The sequence below is a fragment of the Tamandua tetradactyla genome, chromosome 8, assembly GCF_023851605.1.
Source record: "Tamandua tetradactyla isolate mTamTet1 chromosome 8, mTamTet1.pri, whole genome shotgun sequence".
NCBI classification, from domain to species: domain Eukaryota; kingdom Metazoa; phylum Chordata; class Mammalia; order Pilosa; family Myrmecophagidae; genus Tamandua; species Tamandua tetradactyla.
In genome coordinates, this window is record NC_135334.1 from 125,894,153 (window position 1) to 125,915,613 (window position 21,461).

The window sequence follows — 21,461 nt, forward strand, 5'->3', positions numbered from 1 at the left end:
GTTTTATGGTCTTAGACCTAATGTTTAGATCTTTGATTCATTTTGAGTTAACTTTTGTGTAGGGTGTGAGATATGGGTCTTCTTTCATTCTTTTGCATATGGATATCCAGTTCTCTAGGCACCATTTATTGAAGAGACTGTTCTGTCCCAGGTGAGTTGGCTTGATTACCTTATCAAAGATCAAATGTCCATAGATGAGAGGGTCTATATATGAGCACTCTATTCGATTCCATTGGTCGATATATCTATCTTTATGCCAATACCATGCTGTTTTGACCACTGTGGCTTCATAATATGCCTTAAAGTCAGGCAGTGCAAGACCTCCAGCTTCGTTTTTTTTCCTCAAGATGTTTTTAGCAATTCGGGGCACTCTGCCCTTCCAGATAAATTTGCTTATTGGTTTTTCTATTTCTGAAAAATAAGTTGTTGGGATTTTGATTGGTATTGCATTGAATCTGTAAATCAATTTAGGTAGGATTGACATCTTAACTATATTTAGTCTTCCAATCCATGAACACGGTATGCCCTTCCATCTATTTAGGTCTTCTGTGATTTCTTTTAGCAGTTTTTTGTAGTTTTCTTTATAGGTTTTTTGTCTCTTTAGTTAAATTTATTCCTAGGTATTTTATTCTTTTAGTTGCAATTGTAAATGGGATTCGTTTCTTGATTTCCCCCTCAGCTTGTTCATTACTAGTGTATAGAAATGCTACAGATTTTTGAATGTTGATCTTGTAACCTGCTACTTTGCTGTACTCATTTATTAGCTCTAGTAGTTTTGTTGTGGATTTTTCCGGGTTTTCGACGTATAGTATCATATCATCTGCAAACAGTGATAGTTTTACTTCTTCCTTTCCAATTTTGATGCCTTGTATGTCTTTTTTTGTCTAATTGCTCTGACTAGAACCTCCAACACAATGTTGAACAACAGTGGTGATAGTGGACATCCTTGTCTTGTTCCTGATCTTAGGGGGAAAATTTTCAATTTTTCCCCATTGAGGATGATATTAGCTGTGGGTTTTTCATATATTCCCTCTATCATTTTAAGGAAGTTCCCTTGTATTCCTATCTTTTGAAGTGTTTTCAACAGGAAAGGATGTTGAATCTTGTCAAATGCCTTCTCTGCATCAATTGAGATGATCATGTGAGTTTTCTGCTTTGATTTGTTGATATGGTGTATTACCTTAATTGATTTTCTTATGTTGAACCATCCTTGCATACCTGGAATGAATCCTACTTGGTCATGATGTATAATTCTTTTAATGTGTTTTTGGATACGATTTGCTAGAATTTTATTGAGGATTTTTGCATCTATATTCATTAGAGAGATTGGCCTGTAGTTTTCTTTTTTTGTAATATCTTTGCCTGGTTTTGGTATGAGGGTGATGTTGGCTTCATAGAATGAATTAGGTAGTTTTCCCTCCACTTCAATTTTGTTGAAGAGTTTGAGGAGAGTTGGTACTAATTCTTTCTGGAATGTTTGATAGAATTCAGATGTGAAGCCGTCTGTCCTGGACTTTTCTTTTTAGGAAGCTTTTGAATGACTGATTCAATTTCTTTACTTGTGATTGGTTTGTTGAGGTCATCTATGTCTTCTTGAGTCAAAGTTGGTTGTTCATGTCTTTCCAGGAACCCGTCCATTTCATCTAAATTGTTGTATTTATTAGCGTAAAGTTGTTCATAGTATCCTGTTATTACCTCCTTTATTTCTTTGAGGTCAATAGTTATGTCTCCTCTTCCATTTCTGATCTTATTTATTTGCATCCTCTCTCTTCTTCTTTTTGTCAATCTTGCTAAGGGCCCATCAATCTTATTGATTTTCTCATAGAACCAACTTCTGGCCTTATTGATTTTCTCTATTGTTTTCATGTTTTCAATTTCATTTATTTCTGCTCTAATCTTTGTTATTTCTTTCCTTTTGCTTGCTTTGGGATTAGTTTGCTGTTCTTTCTCCAGTTCTCCCAAATGGATAGTTAATTCCTGCATTTTTGCCTTTTCTTCTTTTCTGATATAGGCATTTAGGGCAATAAATTTCCCTCTTAGCACTGCCTTTGCTGCGTCCCATAGTTTTGATATGTTGTGTTTTCATTTTCATTCACCTCGCGGTATTTGCTAATTTCTCTAGCAATTTCTTCTTTGACCCACTCGTTGTTTAGGAGTGTGTTGTTGAGCCTCCACGTATTTGTGAATTTTCTGGCACTCCACCTATTATTGATTTCCAACTTCATTCCTTTATGATCCGAGAAAGTGTTGTGTATGATTTCAATCTTTTTAAATTTATTAAGACTTGCTTTGTGACCCAGCATATGGTCTATCTTTGAGAATGATCCATGAGCACTTGAGAACAAGGTGTATCCTGCTGTTGTGGGATGTAATGTCCTATAAATGTCTATTAAGTCTAGCTCATTTATAGTAATATTCAGATCTCTATTTCTTTATTGATCCTCTGTCTAGATGTTCTGTCCATTGATGAGAGAGGTGAATTGAAGTCTCCAACTATTATGGTATATGTGTCTATTTCCCTTTTCAGTGTTTGCAGTGTATTCCTCACGTATTTTGGGGCATTCTGTTTCGGTGCATAAATATTTATGATTGTTATGTCTTCTTGTTTAATTGTTCCTTTTATTAGTATATAGTGTCCTTCTTTGTCTCTTTTAACTGTTTTACATTTGAAGTCTAATTTGTTGGATATTAGTATAGCCACTCCTGCTCTTTTCTGGTTGTTATTTGCATGAAATATCTTTTCCCAACCTTTTACTTTCAACCTATGCTAATCTTTGGGTCTAAGATGTGTTTCCTGTAGACAGCATATAGAGGGATCCTGTTTTTTAATCCATTCTGCCAATCTATGTCTTTTGATTGGGGAATTCAGTCCATTGACATTTAGTGTTATTACTGCTTGGATAATATTTTCCTCTAACATTTTGCCTTTTGTATTATATATATTATATCTGATTTTCCTTCTTTCTACACTCTTCTCCATACCTCTCTCTTGTGTCTTTTTGTATCTGACTCTAGTGTTCCCATTAGTATTTCTTGCAGAGCTGGTCTCTTGGTCATAAATTCTCTCAGTGACTTTTTGTCTGAGAATGTTTTAATTTCTCCGTCATTTTTGAAGGATAATATTGCTGGATATAGGAGTCTTGGTTGGCAGTTTTTCTCTTTTAGTAATTTAAATATATCATCCCACTGTCTTCTAGCTTCCATGGTTTCTGCTGAGAAATCTACACATAGTCTTATTGGGTTTCCCTTATATGTGATGGATTGTTTTTCTCTTGCTGCTTTCAAGATCCTCTCTTTCTCTTTGACCTCTGACATTCTAACTAGTAAGTGTCTTGGAGAATGCCTATTTGGGTCTAATCTCTTTGGGGTGCGCTGCACTTCTTGGATCTGTAATTTTAGGTCTTTCATAAGAGTTGGGAAATTTTCAGTGATAATTTCTTCCATTACTTTTTCTCCTCCTTTTCCCTTCTCTTCTCCCTCTGGGACACCCACAACACATATATTTGTCCCTTTCATATTGTCCTTGAGTTCCCTGATACCCTGTTCAAATTTTTCCATTCTTTTCCCTATAGTTTCTGTTTCTTTTTGGAATTCAGATGTTCCATCCTCCAAATCACTAATTCTATCTTCTGTCTCTTTAAATCTATCATTGTAGGTATCCATTGTTTTTTCCATCTTTTCTACTTTATCCTTCACTTCCATAAGTTCTGTGATTTGTTTTTTCAGTTTTTCTATTTCTTCTTTATGTTCAGCCCATGTCCTCTTCATGTCCTCCCTCAATTTATCGATTTCATTTTTGAAGAGGTTTTCCATTTCTGTTCGTATATTCAGCGTTAGTTGTCTCAGCTCTTGTATCTCATTTGAACTATTGGTTTTTTCCTTTGACTGGGCCATATTCTCAATCTTCTGAGCATGGACAGTTATCTTCTGCAGCTGGCTTCTGGGCATTTAGTCAGATTTCCCTGGGTGTCGGACCCAACATGGTTGTAAGATTTTTCTGTGAAATCTCTGGATTCTGTTTTTCTTATCCTGCCCAGTAGGTGGCGCTCGTGGCACACGTTTGTCTCAAGTGTTTGGAATGGATCCCCCCGGTCACCAATCTCTGCGGCCTGGGGATTTCCAATCCAATTCTCTCCGTTGGTTCAGGGGCCCCGCATGGTGGGGGCATCAGCCGCCGCCGCTTGAGGGGACCCTGTGGCTGGTCGCCGGCCGCAGTGGGCCCGGGGAATTCGCCACTGGACCAGGAAGTCGCCTGCGGGGGAGGGGCATCAGTCACCAGCTGCCGCGGCCTGGGGAATTCCCCACCGGACCAGGAAGCCACCCGCGGTGGGGTGGGGGCCACCGCGGCTTGGATAGTCCTCTGATCCGAGATTTGTAGCCGCGGACTCGAAGCCGCCCACTAAAGAGGGGCGCCGGCCGCCTCGTCTTGGGAAACTTGCCTCTCCGAGACTCTCAGCCGGCTCGGGAAGGAGGGAGGGAGTAGCTCCGACCGCCGCAGCTGCCGCTGCTTGGGAAATCGCACGCCGCTCGGGGGTCTCACCACAACCGAGTCTCGCAGTCAGACTAGCCAGTCCAGACTGGGGTACGCTGTGTGTCCGTTCCCTGCCGTAGCCCCAGGAGCTGTTCTGCACTGTTTCAGTTCACCTAGTAGTTGCTTTGGAGGAGGAGGAACTAAGACACACGTACCTTACTAAGAGGCCATCTTGGACTCCGATTATTTCCCTCTTATTTGATATTTACATTACTTCTAAATTTCAATACTATAAATAATACATCAATGCATTAGTAGGCCGTTTTGTTAATTTCCTATTCACACGTTGATCAATTCTTGCAATAAATTGAAAGCAATGAAATTAATTTGTCAAAAATGTCTTTTGAGGCTAAGACGAGAAGGTTCATTGTTACAGGAATATATTTAAGAATATCCAATTCCCTAAACCCTGACCAACACTGGGGTATAATTAAAATCACTGTGCTAATGTTGTAGAAAAAATGCTAGTAAAAAAAATCTATTTTCTGTATCTATTGATATCAATACAAAATGAAAATTTCTGGTTAAGCAATTTTAAATAAGTATTTAACCCATCACTTTAATGAAAAACTCTGAGAAGGCTATTATATATTATAAAGATTATTTTCTAGAAAGACAGGCTTGGACAGTTAATTGAAGGATTTTTGGGGAAAAATAGATTGAAATAACGGAGCAATAAATCTAACTAACTAAATAATTTATATGCTTTCTATTGAGATGATGTCAATCACCAAATTGTAAAAGATGGATTTAAGGGTATTATAGGCTTCTGAGTTGTTACTGTATTTAATGATTTTGTGTGATCTGTGACCTACAGTGCAAGCCTTGGTCATTTCTGCTCCTCTGAACTCCTCCTAAACTCCACAAAAGCAACCTCCTATTTCACAATGACCAAACTCTCCTAATGATTCTCATGGCTGTTCCCAGGAGAAAGCATAAACTGAGTTTTTGGTCTTATAATGGAGAATGACTTTTAGATTAGTTTTTTTTTTCTTTTTTTCCAGGCCTAAATGAAGTCAGACATGGAGCAGGGAAACGGCAGCACTGGGTCCAAGTTCATCCTCCTGGGACTATGTGACCTCCTGAGCCAAGCCTCCTCCTCTCCCTCGTGTTTCTTCCACCTGTGAAGGCACAATGATGGGACGGGTGAATCCCAGCTTCTTCCATGGACAGCATGTTCTCTGGTTCACACATGCTTAGTTCTGGAGATTAACACTTCTGTGATGTACTCCTATTAACCACTTCAGGATGTCCACCTTATTAACCATTTCTTCTGTGATGTACCCCCATTAGCCACTTCTTGTGTGAGGTACTCCTCTATTAACCACTTGTGTGATGTACCCCTATTAACCACCCCTCTAATTTCTTGCCTGCTCCGATGTGTCTGTGAATGGACATGGTGGAGCCCATCGTGACCACTTTCAACGAGCTCATCACCACCAGGACCCTCTTCCTTCCTGCCTGTTTGTTCTCAGCACCATCCTGAGGATGTGCTCTCAGAGGGAAGGCACATAGTTTTTTCTACCTGCTCCTCCCATGCAGCAGCTGTTGGTGTCTTCCCTGGAAGGATCCTTTTCATTTGCTGCAGGCCCAGTTCTGACTGCAGCCTGGACCTGCCCAGCAACCGTGGTGTCCTGTGTGGTGAGTCCCAGGTTGAGCCCCTGACCTACAGCCTGAGGAACAAGGCTGTGCAGGCAGCTCTCAGAGCTGTGGTACCTCTCCCGGCCTCAGGGCCCCTCAGTGGGAGGAAGATGTTTACAAACTTGAAAAGGTTAATCTGCACTGTGAATGCGGGCACACTGCAGAGGTTCTTCCACATGTTTTACACGGAGTTCATCATATTTGATAGTCGCCTTTCAAGAAATCAATTAGCTCATCCGTCTCAATACTTGCTCGCCGCAGAAAAATTTGCTTTTGAAAATAAAAGGAATACCCCACAAAAAGCGAGGTTCAAATTAAAAACTGACAATGTTTCAGTTAAAAGCCTGTTTAAGAACTGATGAAACTGCCTGCAAGGTGAAAATTATACATGTTCTGAAGTTTTGTTCCAATCTTTCCAGTTATTTAATTCTTTTGGAATCACTTTAATGCCTTTTATATTATAATCAGAACTGTCTTTACATTTGTAGGAATTAGGGTTATTTCAGGATATTATGAAACTAGGACAAATCACAGTTTAAACTCCTCAGGTCTATATAAACATACTTAATTTTATTGCATTTTGCTTTATTGTGTATTTGCAAATACTGTAGATTTTCTAGAAGTTGAAAGTTTGTAACAAACATCTGTGCCATTATTCCAAAAAACATGTTTCACTTTGTTTCTCTGTGTCCCGTTTCAATTAAGTTATGTACATTGCTTCTTAGGTATAATACTTTTGGGCACTTAATAGACTATTGTGTAGTATTATCAAAAGTTGTACATGTACTAGGAGTCCTAACCTCTGACTGCCGTCTCCACCTTCCACAGCACAGCCCTCCTCCTCTACTGCATTCTCTAAAACCTGCAGTTCCAATGTCCTGGGTCCCACGTTTGGTCCTCTTCTCTACAATCTGAGAGGCAGGATGTCTGTGATGCAGCCAGTGCAACAATACAAATACACAGAAGTTATTTTTCATATTGATGCATGCATCTGCACACGTGTTCATCGTTATTGCATAACACCTCTGAATTTGTATAAAATCTGAATCAGGAACTCATTCTTAAAGATCACTTAGATTTTCAATAAGAGAAAACATTTTACACTGGAAAGAACATAAGTTTCAGGTCAAAAGGATTATACTTACTTCTGCGTAAACTAGCCAGACAAACTGTTTGCTTTTGGCCTCAGTCGTTATATACAAAACTGAGATATGACATATTTCATACAGCTGCTGCCGCACAGAGGAAACATAGGTGCTGTGTGTTACTGCGTATGTGATCATAAGTGGTGGTTCTCCATCCTTCCTTTCCTTGTACCTAGAAGTTGTAGGTGCTAATAAACAACCACTACAATTGTAATAACATTAAGATACGTGACAGTTAAGTGATCTCTTAATTTCCGGTCCTTTAAAATCCTGCTGTAGCAGAGCAGCAAACATTAGCAGAAGAATTATATTTATCTTGATTGGAATAAATAATGAGTAATCACCCTTGAAAGAATGATTGCATTTTTGTGAAAGAAGAAGCAAAATTATCTTAATTAATATTCTGAAGAAATGGAGATCCATATGGTTTAAATACTCTGACCAATGTTTTAAAATTAGTAGGTGACATAATAAAGACAGTAATTTGGGGCTTCAACCACACACACAAAAATACTTTTCAATATTCTTCCATTCTCTAACTTTATTTTCAAATTACCTGTGATAGTTCCCATAGCTGCTATGGAAAGCATGACTGATATTATTATTTTTCATCATAAGTTTAAATTGAAAAAGAAAAGCCTATAGCATATAGCATAGCTATCTGAGATCCATCATGATTCATTTATGAAATTTATGGATGATCATATTATATCACAATTATTTTGTACCTGAACTCATATTTAAGTTCCACTTACTACCTAGAACTAGAACTATGTCTCTTAATAATCACACTAGCATATTTCTTTGCAACAGTGATAAAAAAATGTATAAATTTCCTTTGGTTTTCTATGGTAATAAATCTCTATGTGATATAGAAATTTTTAGCGAAACAAAAAAATGTCATTGACAATGCATCTCTTATTGATGGGGCTGCTTTATTTTTTCTTTATTTCAAGTAGTCATGTTATCCATGAACAAACCTCTTTTTGCTAGAATAATACCAATTTCAGCATCCTTAAAGTTGAACACATCGAAACAAAGATTTGGATAGATCTATGTTGCCATTTTTTAAAAGCAGTAACACTCAATTTTTAGAATATAATCCACATAATATGTCAAAATATTCAGTCGTTCACCATCATTGAATATTTCAATAATTAATTAAATATGATTATGCTCCTTATCTTATTTTGTTGAAGTGAAATCTGGCAATCTTCTATTCTCCAAAGGAATTTTTATGCAGCCATTTAGAGGCATACACTATCTTGGTTTCTGAGAAATTCATATAAACAGGGCTTTAGGGGGATTTATTAAGTGATCATTTAAAGGCTTGTTAAAATTTCACTAACTTGAATCTTCTTTAAAAAATATGATTAGACTTATGCCTACAATTTAGGCAGCAGAAATCTAGAAAGAAATTTGCTCCCACTCCTATAGCACACAAAGGTAGATATTATGAAAACTCATGAAATTCCAGGGACACATCAGATAGCTGAGGTCACTGTGCCATCAGCAATTCAAGCATTGAATTACTAGTAACAGCATCTACTTCCAGGACAGGGAGAAGAATCTGGAGAGATATCTTCTCTGAGATGCATGTGCAAACAGAAGATCTAAAGCTTAAGGTGAATTAGACATTTCTAATTTTTGGCATTCTGGAGAGTATCTTGAAATAAGAATTCCAAATTTAGTGACATTCTTTGACCTAAAAGAATATATATGGAACCAAAAAATGGCAAAAAGCCTATTATTGCCCTTAAGGCACCTTGATTGAACAAACCAAAATTAAAGAAGGGCCCATGCACAATTTTCCAAGTTATTGCCTTGTTCCTTTCCACATATGTTGGTTAAAACCTTTTCCATTTTAGTAAGCTGCTAAAGGGAAGGCAGGTAAAAGAACCAGCGTATCTCCATGTTGGATACATTCTCTTTGCAGATCAACTTTAGGAGCACAATATGTGATAGATGAAAATATGAAAATGGCTGTACTTGAAAGGACCTTTTTTTCAGACACACCCAGAAGAGACTTTGCATACCCAGGGAAACACAGACATAAACTGGGGCACTGTGACATAGACTGGCAGCAAAAAGGAGAGCATGTCTGGAGCACACATCTAAGGTGCTGTCACTTAATGTTTCCCAAACCTGGACATTCATTAGGGAAAACGCAGCCCAAGCACTGGGCCTGGGTCATGCGGGTGGGAAAACCAGGAAGCAGCCGATGCCTTGCCTTTGACTCTGTCCAGGCTACATGGACAGGTGGGCAAACAAGGAGCTGATATCTTGTTCAGGCGTGATGCTAATTAAATACTTAATCATGTATAATATTTAGTGTGTTGGTTTGGAACTACTGTGTACTCCAGAAAAGCCATGCTCTTTTCATTTTAATCCAACCTTGTGGGGGCAGAACTATTGTTTGGGTGGGATCTTTTGATTAGGTTGTTTCTTAGGAGATGTGGCGCTCAGCTGTGGAAGGGACTTTTGGTTAGATAGACATGTGGCCCTGCCAGTTAATGGTGGGTCTTAGTCTACCAGGGGTTCACCGAGAGAGGGAGAGCGTGGAGCCCCTAAAGAGAGCAGACAGAGGATGTGCAGAAGGATGGTGCTCCAGGGGATGACAGAAGGACCCACTGGGGCTGAGAGAGCTGTTTTAAACCCAACCCAGGAGAGAAGGGCCAGCAGAAAGCACATGGGACAGAGGAGCCTGGATGCTGCATTTCCCCAGAGGAGACATCCTCTTGTTGATGCCTTGGTTTGAATGTTTTCATGGCTTTAAAACTGTAAATTTGTAACTTAATAAATTCCCTTTTAAAAGCCAATCCATTCATGGTATATTGCATTGTAGCAGCTTTAGCAAATCAAATCATTTATGATCTGTTGGTGAGTTTTTAAGATCAAATGAGTGAGTGCATGGGTGGTTCAGTAGTAGAATGCTCACCTTCCATGTGGGAGACCCAGATTCGATTCCTGGACCATGCACCTAAAAAAAAAAAAGATTAAATGAGTGACTTTGGCTATCACATCAAAAAGTGCTTAATTGTGTTAGCTATTAAAATAATTCTCTGCCAAGAGACTCATTATGTTTCTGGTATTTGAAGAATTCTGCTGTGGCTTTAGACCTTATGGCATACAGGAAGACAGGAGATTTTCTTGTGAGAAGGGAAAAATTCATAAGTAATAGTCACTTAAATTCAGGATAATAATATGAACTGTGGCTCATGTGTTTAATACTGGGATGTAAAATTCCATAATGCACCCAAAAAATTGGAAAGCAGTATGTATGGTTTTAAGTAATTGTTTCCCACTTTAAGATTAGAAAATAATTTCGAAATGATATGCCATAGAGATTAAAACATGATTGCAAACCACACATCTGACAAAGCATCAGTATTCAGAGAATATATAAGTTTCTCAAAACTCAATAATATGAAAACAAAAGCCACTCCTACCCAAAAGGGCCCAAGATTTGAAAATAAACTTAAATAATAAAGATATACTGATATCCAAAGCATGAAATGAGTCACAACATCAGTAGTTACTTGTAAATGTAAATTAAGACCACAAAAAGAGAGCCTGGCATAGAAGGTGCTTAGAAGTTACAACCCCCTATGCTAAAAAGAAAAAAAAAGCTGAATGAAGTGAAAAAGTAGAAACAGCTCTTTTTAGATCCATCAGTGAATTTAGGGCACAGGACAGGCTACTGTCCTGAAAACAGAAAAGATCTGGAGATAGAGCATCAGAGAGCACCTGCAGAAGACGCCTAGGAAGCAAACTCCCTGCTGGAACAAGACATGGTAGCAATGCTCGAATGGCAAAAGTAAATGGCTGGAGGAACCGTTTGGAGCAGCTTGAGAGTTAAACGCTCTGTAGGGCACAGTTTGTTGTCTGTGTTTGTGTTTTGTGGGGTTGGTGAACACTGTCCTGAGTTTTGCCTGGAAGAACCCATTCAGGTTCTCACTGTGAAGACCTGAATAATTCCCCTCCTGCTTCTAACAATGGGAGAAGAAAAGTAACGTTCGTACCCAGAAGGCACTATCCTCCTTATCAAAGTCTTCCCTCACTGTAAGTTAATTTACTAGAGGCTAATCAGATTGGGTTTCCCAAGGCCTGAGGAAGGGAACCAACCTGAGGAAGGGAAATACAGATCTCTACCCCGAAGACAAATGAGAATGGAAATACCCAGGTCCAACCTTTGGATTTTCCTGTCTCACCTACAAAAAATGAAATAAAGCAAAAAAAAGGCTGAGAAGCACCTGAGATGATCAGTCCCAGAGGCACAGGCCCACTAAAAGCTTGAGACCAAATCACAGGGTTATAAATTATTTCCCTTCCACCACACCTTACTACAACAAAAAGAATCACAGAAGATTGCAATGGAAGGAAAGGTAAGGCCCAGCCCTGAACTTAGAAGGAGCCTACAAGAAAACCCACAGTCACAAGGGGAGACAAAAAACACAAGAGGAAACATCAGCCTCTAACTACAGCTATAGCAAAGAGTAAACACAGTCTAACTCTTAGAGAGATGCACATAAAACCTCAGCTTAGGGTCTCTGCACCTCAGTCCTTTCAACCTGTTATATCATGTCTAACATTAAACAAAAAATTACAATGTATCCTGAAAGGCAAAAACATAAAAGAGGCAGAGCAAGCATAAGAATTAAGTTCAGATACAGCAGAGACTTTGGAATTATCACACCAAGAATTTAAAATAATTGTGATTAATATGGTCATAGTTTTAATGAAAGAAGAAGAAAGCATGCATGAAGAGATGGGTAATATAATCAGGGAGAAAAACTCAAAGAAACAATCTAAAGGAAGAATTGGAAATCAAAAATACTGAAACAGAAAAGGATAAACATATTGATCCATGGAATGGAATTTAGAGTGCAGGAATAAGTCCTCACATGTCTGGCCAATGGATTTTTGACAAGGCTGCTGAGTCCACTCAACTGGAAAAGAATAGTCTCTGTAAAATATGGTACTGGGAGAACTGGATATCCACATGCAAAAGGATAAGAGAACATCCTAATTTCACACTATACACAAAATTAACGTAAAATGGATCAAAACCCTAAATACACAGACCTGGACTATAAAACTCATAGAAGAAAATGCAAGGTAGTACCTTCAGGATCTCATGTTGTGCAGTGTGGTGTCTTGGACTTTACACCCAGAGCACAGACAATGAAAGAAAAAATAGATAAATGGGACATCTTCAAATTTACAAATGTTGGTGCATCGAGGACTTTGCCACAAAAATGAAAAGACAATCGAAACAATGGGACAAGTATTTGGAATTCATATATCCAGTAAGAGTATAATATACAGACTATATAAGAAATCCTATAAGTAAAAGGTAAAAAGAAAAATAGCCTAGTTTTTAAAATGGGCAAAAGATTTGAAGAGACATTTCTCCAAAGAGGATATACAAATGACTAAAAAGCACATGCAAAGATACTCAATATCACTAGCTTTTAGGGAATTGTAAATCAAAACCATGAGACATAATTTCACACCCACTGGAATGGCTACTGTGAAAAAAACAGAAAACTACAAATGTTGGAAAGGATGTGGAGAAATAAGAACACTTGTCACTGCAGATGACAATATAGATGGTGCAGCCAAGGTGGAAGACCATTTGGCAGTTCCTCAGGAAGCTAAGTATAGAATTACCAAATGACCTGGCAATCTTGCTGATAGGAAGGTACCCAGAAGAACCAAGAGTCGGGACTCTAACAGATATTTCACACTAATATTCTTAGTGGCATTATTCACAATTACAAAAAAAATGGCAGTAACCCAAGTATTCATCACTGAAAAAATGGGTAAACATCGTGTGGTATTGCACTCGATGGAATGATATTCAACCATGAAAAGAAATGTAGTCCTGATGCATGTGACAACATGGGTGGACCCTGAGGACATTATGCTGAGTGAAACAAGCCAGACATAAAGGGGCACATATTGTGTGATCTCACTGATGTGAAGTGATGATAATAATCAAACTGCTGCTAATTGTCCCCAGCCTTCCCTAAGGAATTTATGATCTTCTAAGGGTGATTGTGCATTGAGGAAAATGAAATGACCTGGCATTTCAGGAATTATAGGATGCTGTCTCTAAATTGATACTAATCCCAAGAGACCAGAAACATCCCTGTGGCCCACCAGTCAGAGTAAGGACCCATGGAGGATTGGTGATCCAAGGAGCTTCAGCTGACATCCATCACACTGTGGATTGGTGGGTCATATTCATTCAGTGGTTCCTTCTCCATTTTCAGAATGCATCACTGCAATACACAAGATCAGTAGCCAACAAAATCACAACATTGGTTCCTGTACTTGTGGAGTGAGGGCAATTGTGGAAGGAAAGGCCTCCTGGGAGCGACTAGAAATTCTAGTTGCTCAAAGGCTCATGACCAAAGAGGCCATGGTGGTAGGGGCAGAGGCTAAGGGTGGGCTCAGTAAAAAGGACTTCCATTCATCAAGGCATGCCTGGCTATGTCCACTGCTAAGTCCCCAATCTGCCAGCAATAGAGACCTATGCTCAGTCCCTGATAAGGAACCATTCCCAGAGGTGATTGGCCTGCTACCTGGTGAAAGGTTAATTAGATTGTACCACTTCCATCATGGAGGAGGAATGTGGATTTTTTTCTTACAGGAATAGGCAGATATTCATGACACATATTTGCCTTCCCTACACACATTGCTTCTGTCCAAATTATGATTCATGGACTTACAGAATTCCTTACCCAACATCAGTTAATCCACATAGCATTGCATCTCATCACAGGACTCACTTCCCAGAAAATGAAGTGCTGGAATAGTCACATGCTCATGAAGCTCACTGGTCTTCCCATACTTCCCACCACCCTGCAGGAGCTCCAATGACAGAGTGGTGGGATGTCCTTCCGAAGCCTCAGTTACAGCTCCGACTGGGTGGCAATGCCTCGCACAGCAATCTTTTTCAGGAGGATGAGGATGCTGCACACCTGTGGCTCTTGTACATCCATAGCTAGGATTCATGGGTCCAGGAATCAAGATGGGAGTGGTACCACCTGCTGGGGTTTAACAACCTTGTCTTTCAAGTGGAAATAAGACTGCAAATATACAATGGAGACGAAGAATACAGGAGATCCCTTCCATGCCCTGTGATTAAAGTTAATGGAAAACTGCAACAACCCAATCCAGGCAGGGCCACCAATGACCTAGAATGATCAGGAATGAAGGTTTGGGTCCCCATTTCAGGCAATGAACCCTGGCCAGCTGAGGTGCTCCCTGAGGATAAAGGGAATATGGAATGGGTAGTGGAAGAAGGTAGTTATAAATATGAACTATAAGTATTAGTTGCAGAAACATGGTGCATTTGTTATGAGATTTACTCCATGCTTTTTATGAATATGTTCATTTAGATACATTGAGCAACCATCTTTGTTTTCTTCCCTATCTTAACTCCTTATCATATAACATAAATTTTATCAACTATTTCATGGTATTTAAGTTACAGGACACCAAGTTGAAGAGTGTATATTACTCAAGGACTTGCACCTTCTTCTGGGGAAAGGGCTAGTGCATTTATGGGTCTACACAGGACAGTTGAATTATGTTAGGTAAAAGTATAGGTGTTGTTTTTTAATTTAGAGACTATGTGGTTTGAGGAGATGTGTGTGGCTGTCAAATTTTCAAGAGGTGGACTGTGATGGTTGTTTGTCTGTCAACTTGACTAGGATCATGTGCCCATTTTTTGGTAAAAGATGCACCATCCTGATTGTTACTGTCAAGAGTTACATGGGCTTGAATAGTCACTCGATTGCATCTGTGGTTGATTACATTTATAGTCATCACAGGACATTGCCTTAGGCAAGGCTAGAAGTCTAATTCTATCAAGTGAAGGTCTTAAATGGAGAACTGATTATTTTAGCCATCAGTTGGCTAAAAAAAGAATTTCTTTCCCTACTTCAGCCAGTCGGCTTCTCCTGTAGTATTCATCAAAACCTTCATCAGAATTTCTTACTTGCAGCCTGCTATATGGAATTAGGTTGTGCTAGTCCCCATGGTTGTGTGAGCCAATTCTTATAAGCAATCAATCGATCAATTTATACCTATATCTCTATCTTTTTATCTATCAATTTATCTTTCTATCTAACTGCATAGGTGTGTGTGTGTGCATGCCTAGTGACAGTTCTATTTCTCTGGAGAAAACTATCATAATCCTTTTTACTCATGTTGGATTGGTAGTTAATTCCCCCTTTCCATTTTTTATTTCAGTTACTTGTGTTTCTCTTTGTCATTGTCAGTATAGTTAAATATTTTTCTGTTTTATTTATTTTTTAAAAGCACCAACTTTTGCTCTTGTTGATTCTGTTTTTTATGCTGTCATTTATATCTGCTGTAACATTTCTTATTTCCATATTTTTGCTTCCATATGGTTTATTTTGCTTTTCTTTTTCTAGATCCCCCAGTTGTGAAGTTATGAGTCCAACTCAAGGTTTTTTTTTCTTTTTTAATGCAAGCATTTAGAGTTTTAAGTCCCTCTCAGTACTGTCTTTGCTGGACCCCATAAGTTTTGATATATTGTCCTTTCATATTAATTTACACCATGTGATTTTCTAATTTACTTTGGGATTTTTCCTTTGACCCACTGAGTTTTCAAGTGTGTGTTGTTTAATTTCCACATTTTGGTGAATTTTCCATTAGTCACTCTTTTATTGATTTCTTGCTTCATTCCATCGTGGAAGGGGAAGATTCATTGTATGGTTTCATCTACTTAACATTATTGACACTTGTCATGTTACCTATCATATCATTTGTCCTGGGGAATGTACACTGGAGAAGAATTTGTCCATTCATTTTGACAAAGTTGGAAAATCAATTCATTACTGGAAGGGTAGCCTTTTCAATAAATAGTGCTGGAGCAGCTGGCCTTCTATAGGAAAAAATCAATATCAATATAAATCTCACATCTTTGAAAAAAATATTCAAAATACACCACAGTCTTAAATGTAAAATGCAAATGTGTATACTTTTAGAAAAGTATGAGAAAACATCTCCAGGATCTAGGATTAGGGGAGTAATACTTATACTTGACACTAAAATTGCAATTATTAAAAGAAAAATTTAATATATTGGACCTCATAAAAATAAAATATTTTGCTTCCTGAGAGAGGATGAAAAACTACAAATTGGGTGAATATATTTACAAACTACATAAACAATGAATGAGTAGTATATAGACTATATTTAAAAATGTAAAAAAAAACAGTGACTATATAAATCCTTCGGAAAATGGGAAAATATTTGAAGATACTCTTAGAAATACAGGTGAATCTACAATTAACTCAGTTAAAAAAAATTGCACAAGAATGGGCACTTTCTCATTCCTGCTGCTTGGAGACATGAACAACTGGCCTGAACCATAAATTGACTCAAGCATGGAGGAAATATTCAGAGGCAGCAGAGCAGAAACTTTAGAGTGTGGTTCCCTGTTGATACCATGAAGCCACCACAAAAATCTTATCCTTGCAATTCTTTTAAAGAAGTGAGAGACATAAGCATCTATCCTTAAAGCCAAAAAATATATATTTGAAAATAATTTCAAGGCAATGATCTTGGTTTCCAATTTGAGAAATTAGATTAATAGCAGCACTGTAAATCTCAAACAATCAGTTGAAAGGAAATAACTAAATATTAAAGCAGAAAACAATAATATTGAAATTAGAAACATAGGAGAAAAACAATGCCTCGTCTCTTCTGTTTTTTGGCATGGACAGGCACCAGGAATCGAACCTGAGTCTCCAGCATAGCAGGTGAGAACTCTGCCACTGTGCCACCATCGCCCACTCAATGCTTCTTCTCTTTTGCTTTTTGTTGGGTTGTCACATCTCTCTGACATGTACCTCTTTCTTCACTCTTTCTCCTGTAAGGGTGCATGTGATTAGATTGGGTCCCATGCAGATAATCCAGATACTCTCTCCATTTCCAGAGCCATTTGTTTCTGTTGCAGTACAATTTTCTGGTGAAATAACTTTTGCAATATCTAACTGCTGCTACAAACTTAAGGATAATTATTCCAAGCTTTCAAAGACATTTTCTGTAGAGAGATCTTATGTCAAAGTTATCAATATTATGAAGAAGACTATGTGTAATTGGTCCTTTAGAAAGTGAGAGGACAGGAAACCTTTCATCCACAGCAGAGCTCATCCAAAATGGATTGAGAATATATCTGTTGGGAATGAAATAATGAAAGAGATGAAATTATCCAAAAACATTATTTTAGGACCATAATTGCTAAGAATAATATAGAAATTTGTACAAAATATATTGGTTGAGACACATAGGAATTTTACATTAAAGCATGTAATCTGCCAGGAACTTCAATGTGAGAGAGCTGAAAACATGTTAGTTTCTTATGGGAATATGGCTTGAGTATGTTTACACAGGGGCAAAGTACATTAAATAATAAAATTAAATATTTATCAGTGCTTAAAAATCTTTGAATTTTGGCAAGATTGTGAAGTAGGGCATATTAATATTCATCTAAATGTATAAAATTTATACTCAGTCCTTTTATCCTTCACTGAACATTCCTCACCCACTGGCCATTCCTTGATGGGTAGTCAGGGATAGGTAATGGGAAATGCAAGTGTGAGGTCTTGATCAGTTGTTTGGTCAAGTTATCTTACGGACTCCCCAAGATATTGAAGTCAAACATCTTAACAGCTTGGATTCTGTTCATAGATTTAATGGTAAAATGTGATGCAAATTGCTGTTTTATATATGTGATGAGAATATTTTTTAGACATGTAGTTGTGAAGGTAGATTGATTTTCCTAGTATATATTCAGGCACGGAGCATGTCATGCTACATCTCTGAAAATACATTACAAGGAGAAGTGATTATCATGTCAAAAGGGTAATGTAGAGATTTAAACATTTCTTTTCAAACTCTATTACAATCAGTTAAAGCTAAAACAATTAACTTCATTAACCATTTTTAAGGAACAATTTTTTTGAGTGCAGCTATAACATCCTTGTTCCTGAGGGACATTTGAAAATTTAACTGAAACTAGCTGTCAAGAACAATTAGCCAGTAAAACAACGGCAACAGAACTTTTAGCCAATTATTCAGGATAAACAAGTCTATTATCTCAAGTTTTTATCTATAAAAAGGAACAGCAATTTGGTGACTATGAAATGAGATATGAAACCATTTGTAAACTAAGTAATGTAATTATTCTAATCCTACCCAAATTGTGTTCACCTTCCAAATACAATCATGCTGAAAAAGAAAAATGTTCTCAGAATTTGGAGCTGGTTTTACTGTATTTTAGGAAGTTTTAGAAATTACTATTTATACAACTCAAGAAGAAAATCACTAGAAATGTCAGTCACATGATGATGCCTTTATTTAGTAAAACACTTCATGGCACCCCAGTGAAAATGTTATTTTCTGATCTAAGGATTATGTCATCCGCTACTGAGTCTATCATGGCAATGCATCTATTGCTTACATTCAAAGCAAGTTTATAAAATCAAATTGAAGACATGAAATAAAAATCAAACAGGCAACTGGCAAATGCAATTCTAAAGGTTTTTGTTTTCTTGAGGAGAATTCTTTAATGATAAAAAGCAGGTTATATTTCTCCAATATTTTCAGATTCATTTATCATGGGACTTACTCGTAATATACAAGGACATTCTTTGATATCACTAATACATATGCTCCAAATTCAATAATGCAATCGTAATGAGTCTCAGGCTTATTACTTAGTTATAATTTAATTTTAATTAAATGCACTACTCAAATTGAATGCATATAAAACACCTAAATCTACGCATAGCATGTAAACACTTTATAATTGTCAGCCCTTATGATTATGATGATGATAATAAGCTCTGATATATTGGCCCATTATATTATAAAGTGCATCTCATTTTGTTCTCATTTGATCTCAAAGTCATGAAATCTAGAAAATTACAGAGGTTGTAAGAAAATAGTGTGTGAAATAAAAAATAATCAGTAATTTATTTTTTCATTTTCTGAAACTGAATGTTCTTTGCTGAGGCTTTAAAGAATACAGATAGAGGCAAAAATAAATTTGTTATTGGATAGAAATACTTCTGACTTACCTGTTTGTGTTGAGGGAAATTTCATGCTTACCTTTACTGATTGAGGTAAAAGGTAGAGATAAAATGAGAAAAAAACTTGTTTTTATTAATGTTTGAAAATTTCTTTATTGAGATGTGTCATCATCTTCTAAAATATATACTGTCATAAAGATAAATAGTGCTCCTTAATCAGAAAGCTACTCTACCCTGGGGATCATGTTCCTTTCCCATGTTAATTTATAATTGAATTAAACCATTCTGCCTGCCTCTCAAAGAGTTTGTTGCAACCAAAAACATATCTGGCCATACCACTCCTAGCGCATTTTCTAAGTTTTTCTTTCAGGAACTCTTGATGGTAGCTTCAAATGTGTTTTGTCTGACTCTTGGCAATAGGGATTCAGTCCCACATTGAAGAATAGGGAGATTTGCATACTATGGCCATTTGTGATATCCAGCTCTGACCTCCCCAATAACCTCCCAACGCCATTTGAAAACTTTTAACCATAGAAACTCTTATTCTGTCTTATTTCATTTAACAGGTTTTATATTTCCATTTATTTCATATGAACTTAAGAAGTTACATAAACTTTCCACACCCATAGATGTATTACATTTATTAATTATGATTATTTTTACAAAGCACTTAGTTTGTTATTTAGACCATATCAAGTAAATGCTAAACAAGGTTCAGCTATTGTGGGAATAATTTATTTTCTGTGATGATTGAGAAATATAAGTATCGAGAACATCAGAAATTTATATTTTACATAGGGTTTAAATTAAGATGTTCTCTGAAAGATGCAAAAGTAAAGTCTTTTAAGTCAGGTAGAAGTTTCTTTTCTATGAAAAATTTCAGTGGAAAGAGGTCTAACATTGTTGAATAGCATCATCATCAATATGAATCTTGCAACTATACATCAAAACTGGCCAGCTACACATTTATCATTTCCCAGGCAACAGAAAATGGGGTGGGGGAGGCCAGATGCAATAAATGAAGAAAAGCACTCACATTCCTTTTTCGTTGTACAAACTGGCAATATCAGGCAGAATTTCCATTCATGCTCCATCATCTAAATTTAGTCACATAAACACGCAAAACTGGAAGATAGTCTAGAAAATAACTCTGGCCATGTGACCAGCTAAGGCTTTCTATATTGTTAAATAAGAGAATAATGAATATCAGTGAAAACTAATGGTTTTAACTAATGGCAATCTAACTACGAATTTGCATCATTCTTTTCCTGTGCACAATGTATGTGAATTTTCAAAACCTAAACTTTCATGTAGTCACTGCATCCAGTTTAGAGTCAAGTACCTACATCAAATAAATCATGCTTCCTCTTGTTCTAGAGATCATAAAACAATAGAATTTTTTCCATAGCATGCTGTGCTACTTTCAACATACACATGGACATGCAATCACAAAACACCACAGAGAAGATTTTGCATCTATAGGAATTAGAAATAAACCCACATGTGTATAAAGATGAATGCACATACAGATAGATAAATCAATATGTTAGAAACATTGAGCTGCACAATTATCATGCAAACTATCACCAAGCAGTGGTTCTATTATTAGTCACCAATTTTGAAATCTATTTTTTGTGATTTTTAAAAACTCAAGCCATTAACACACTTATGTGGCATGATCTCATTTTGTTTTTAATATTCATTTTAATAACAGCTGCTGATTTTGAGCATTTTATCATATGATTATTTTCTCGCCCTTGGTAGAGCACCTCTAGTAAAATGTCCCTTCGATTCTTTTGTCTATTTATTAATTAGGTTGTTTCTTCTTCTAGTGCTGAGTTTTGAAAGCTCTTTATACATTCTTTATATATTCACTCTATTGAATATGTGAAATAGCCATATTTACCCCAGTCTGTATCTTGCATTTGCATTATATTAGCAATGTCATTGTCAGACAAAAATATTTTAATTTTGATAAATCTAATTTACCAATATTTTCTTTTGTGGATTTTGATTTTAGTATGTTATCTAAGAATTCATTGTCTTAGTTCACAAAGTTTGCTCCTA

At 37.0% G+C, this 21,461-nt stretch overlaps 1 long non-coding RNA gene across 1 annotated transcript in view; it reads left to right on the forward strand.

The window, feature by feature from the left end:
• Positions 1–21,461, forward strand: part of LOC143644970 (uncharacterized) — a 326,292-nt gene that overhangs the window by 203,296 nt on the left and 101,535 nt on the right. The gene's annotated exons all lie outside the window — the stretch shown is intronic.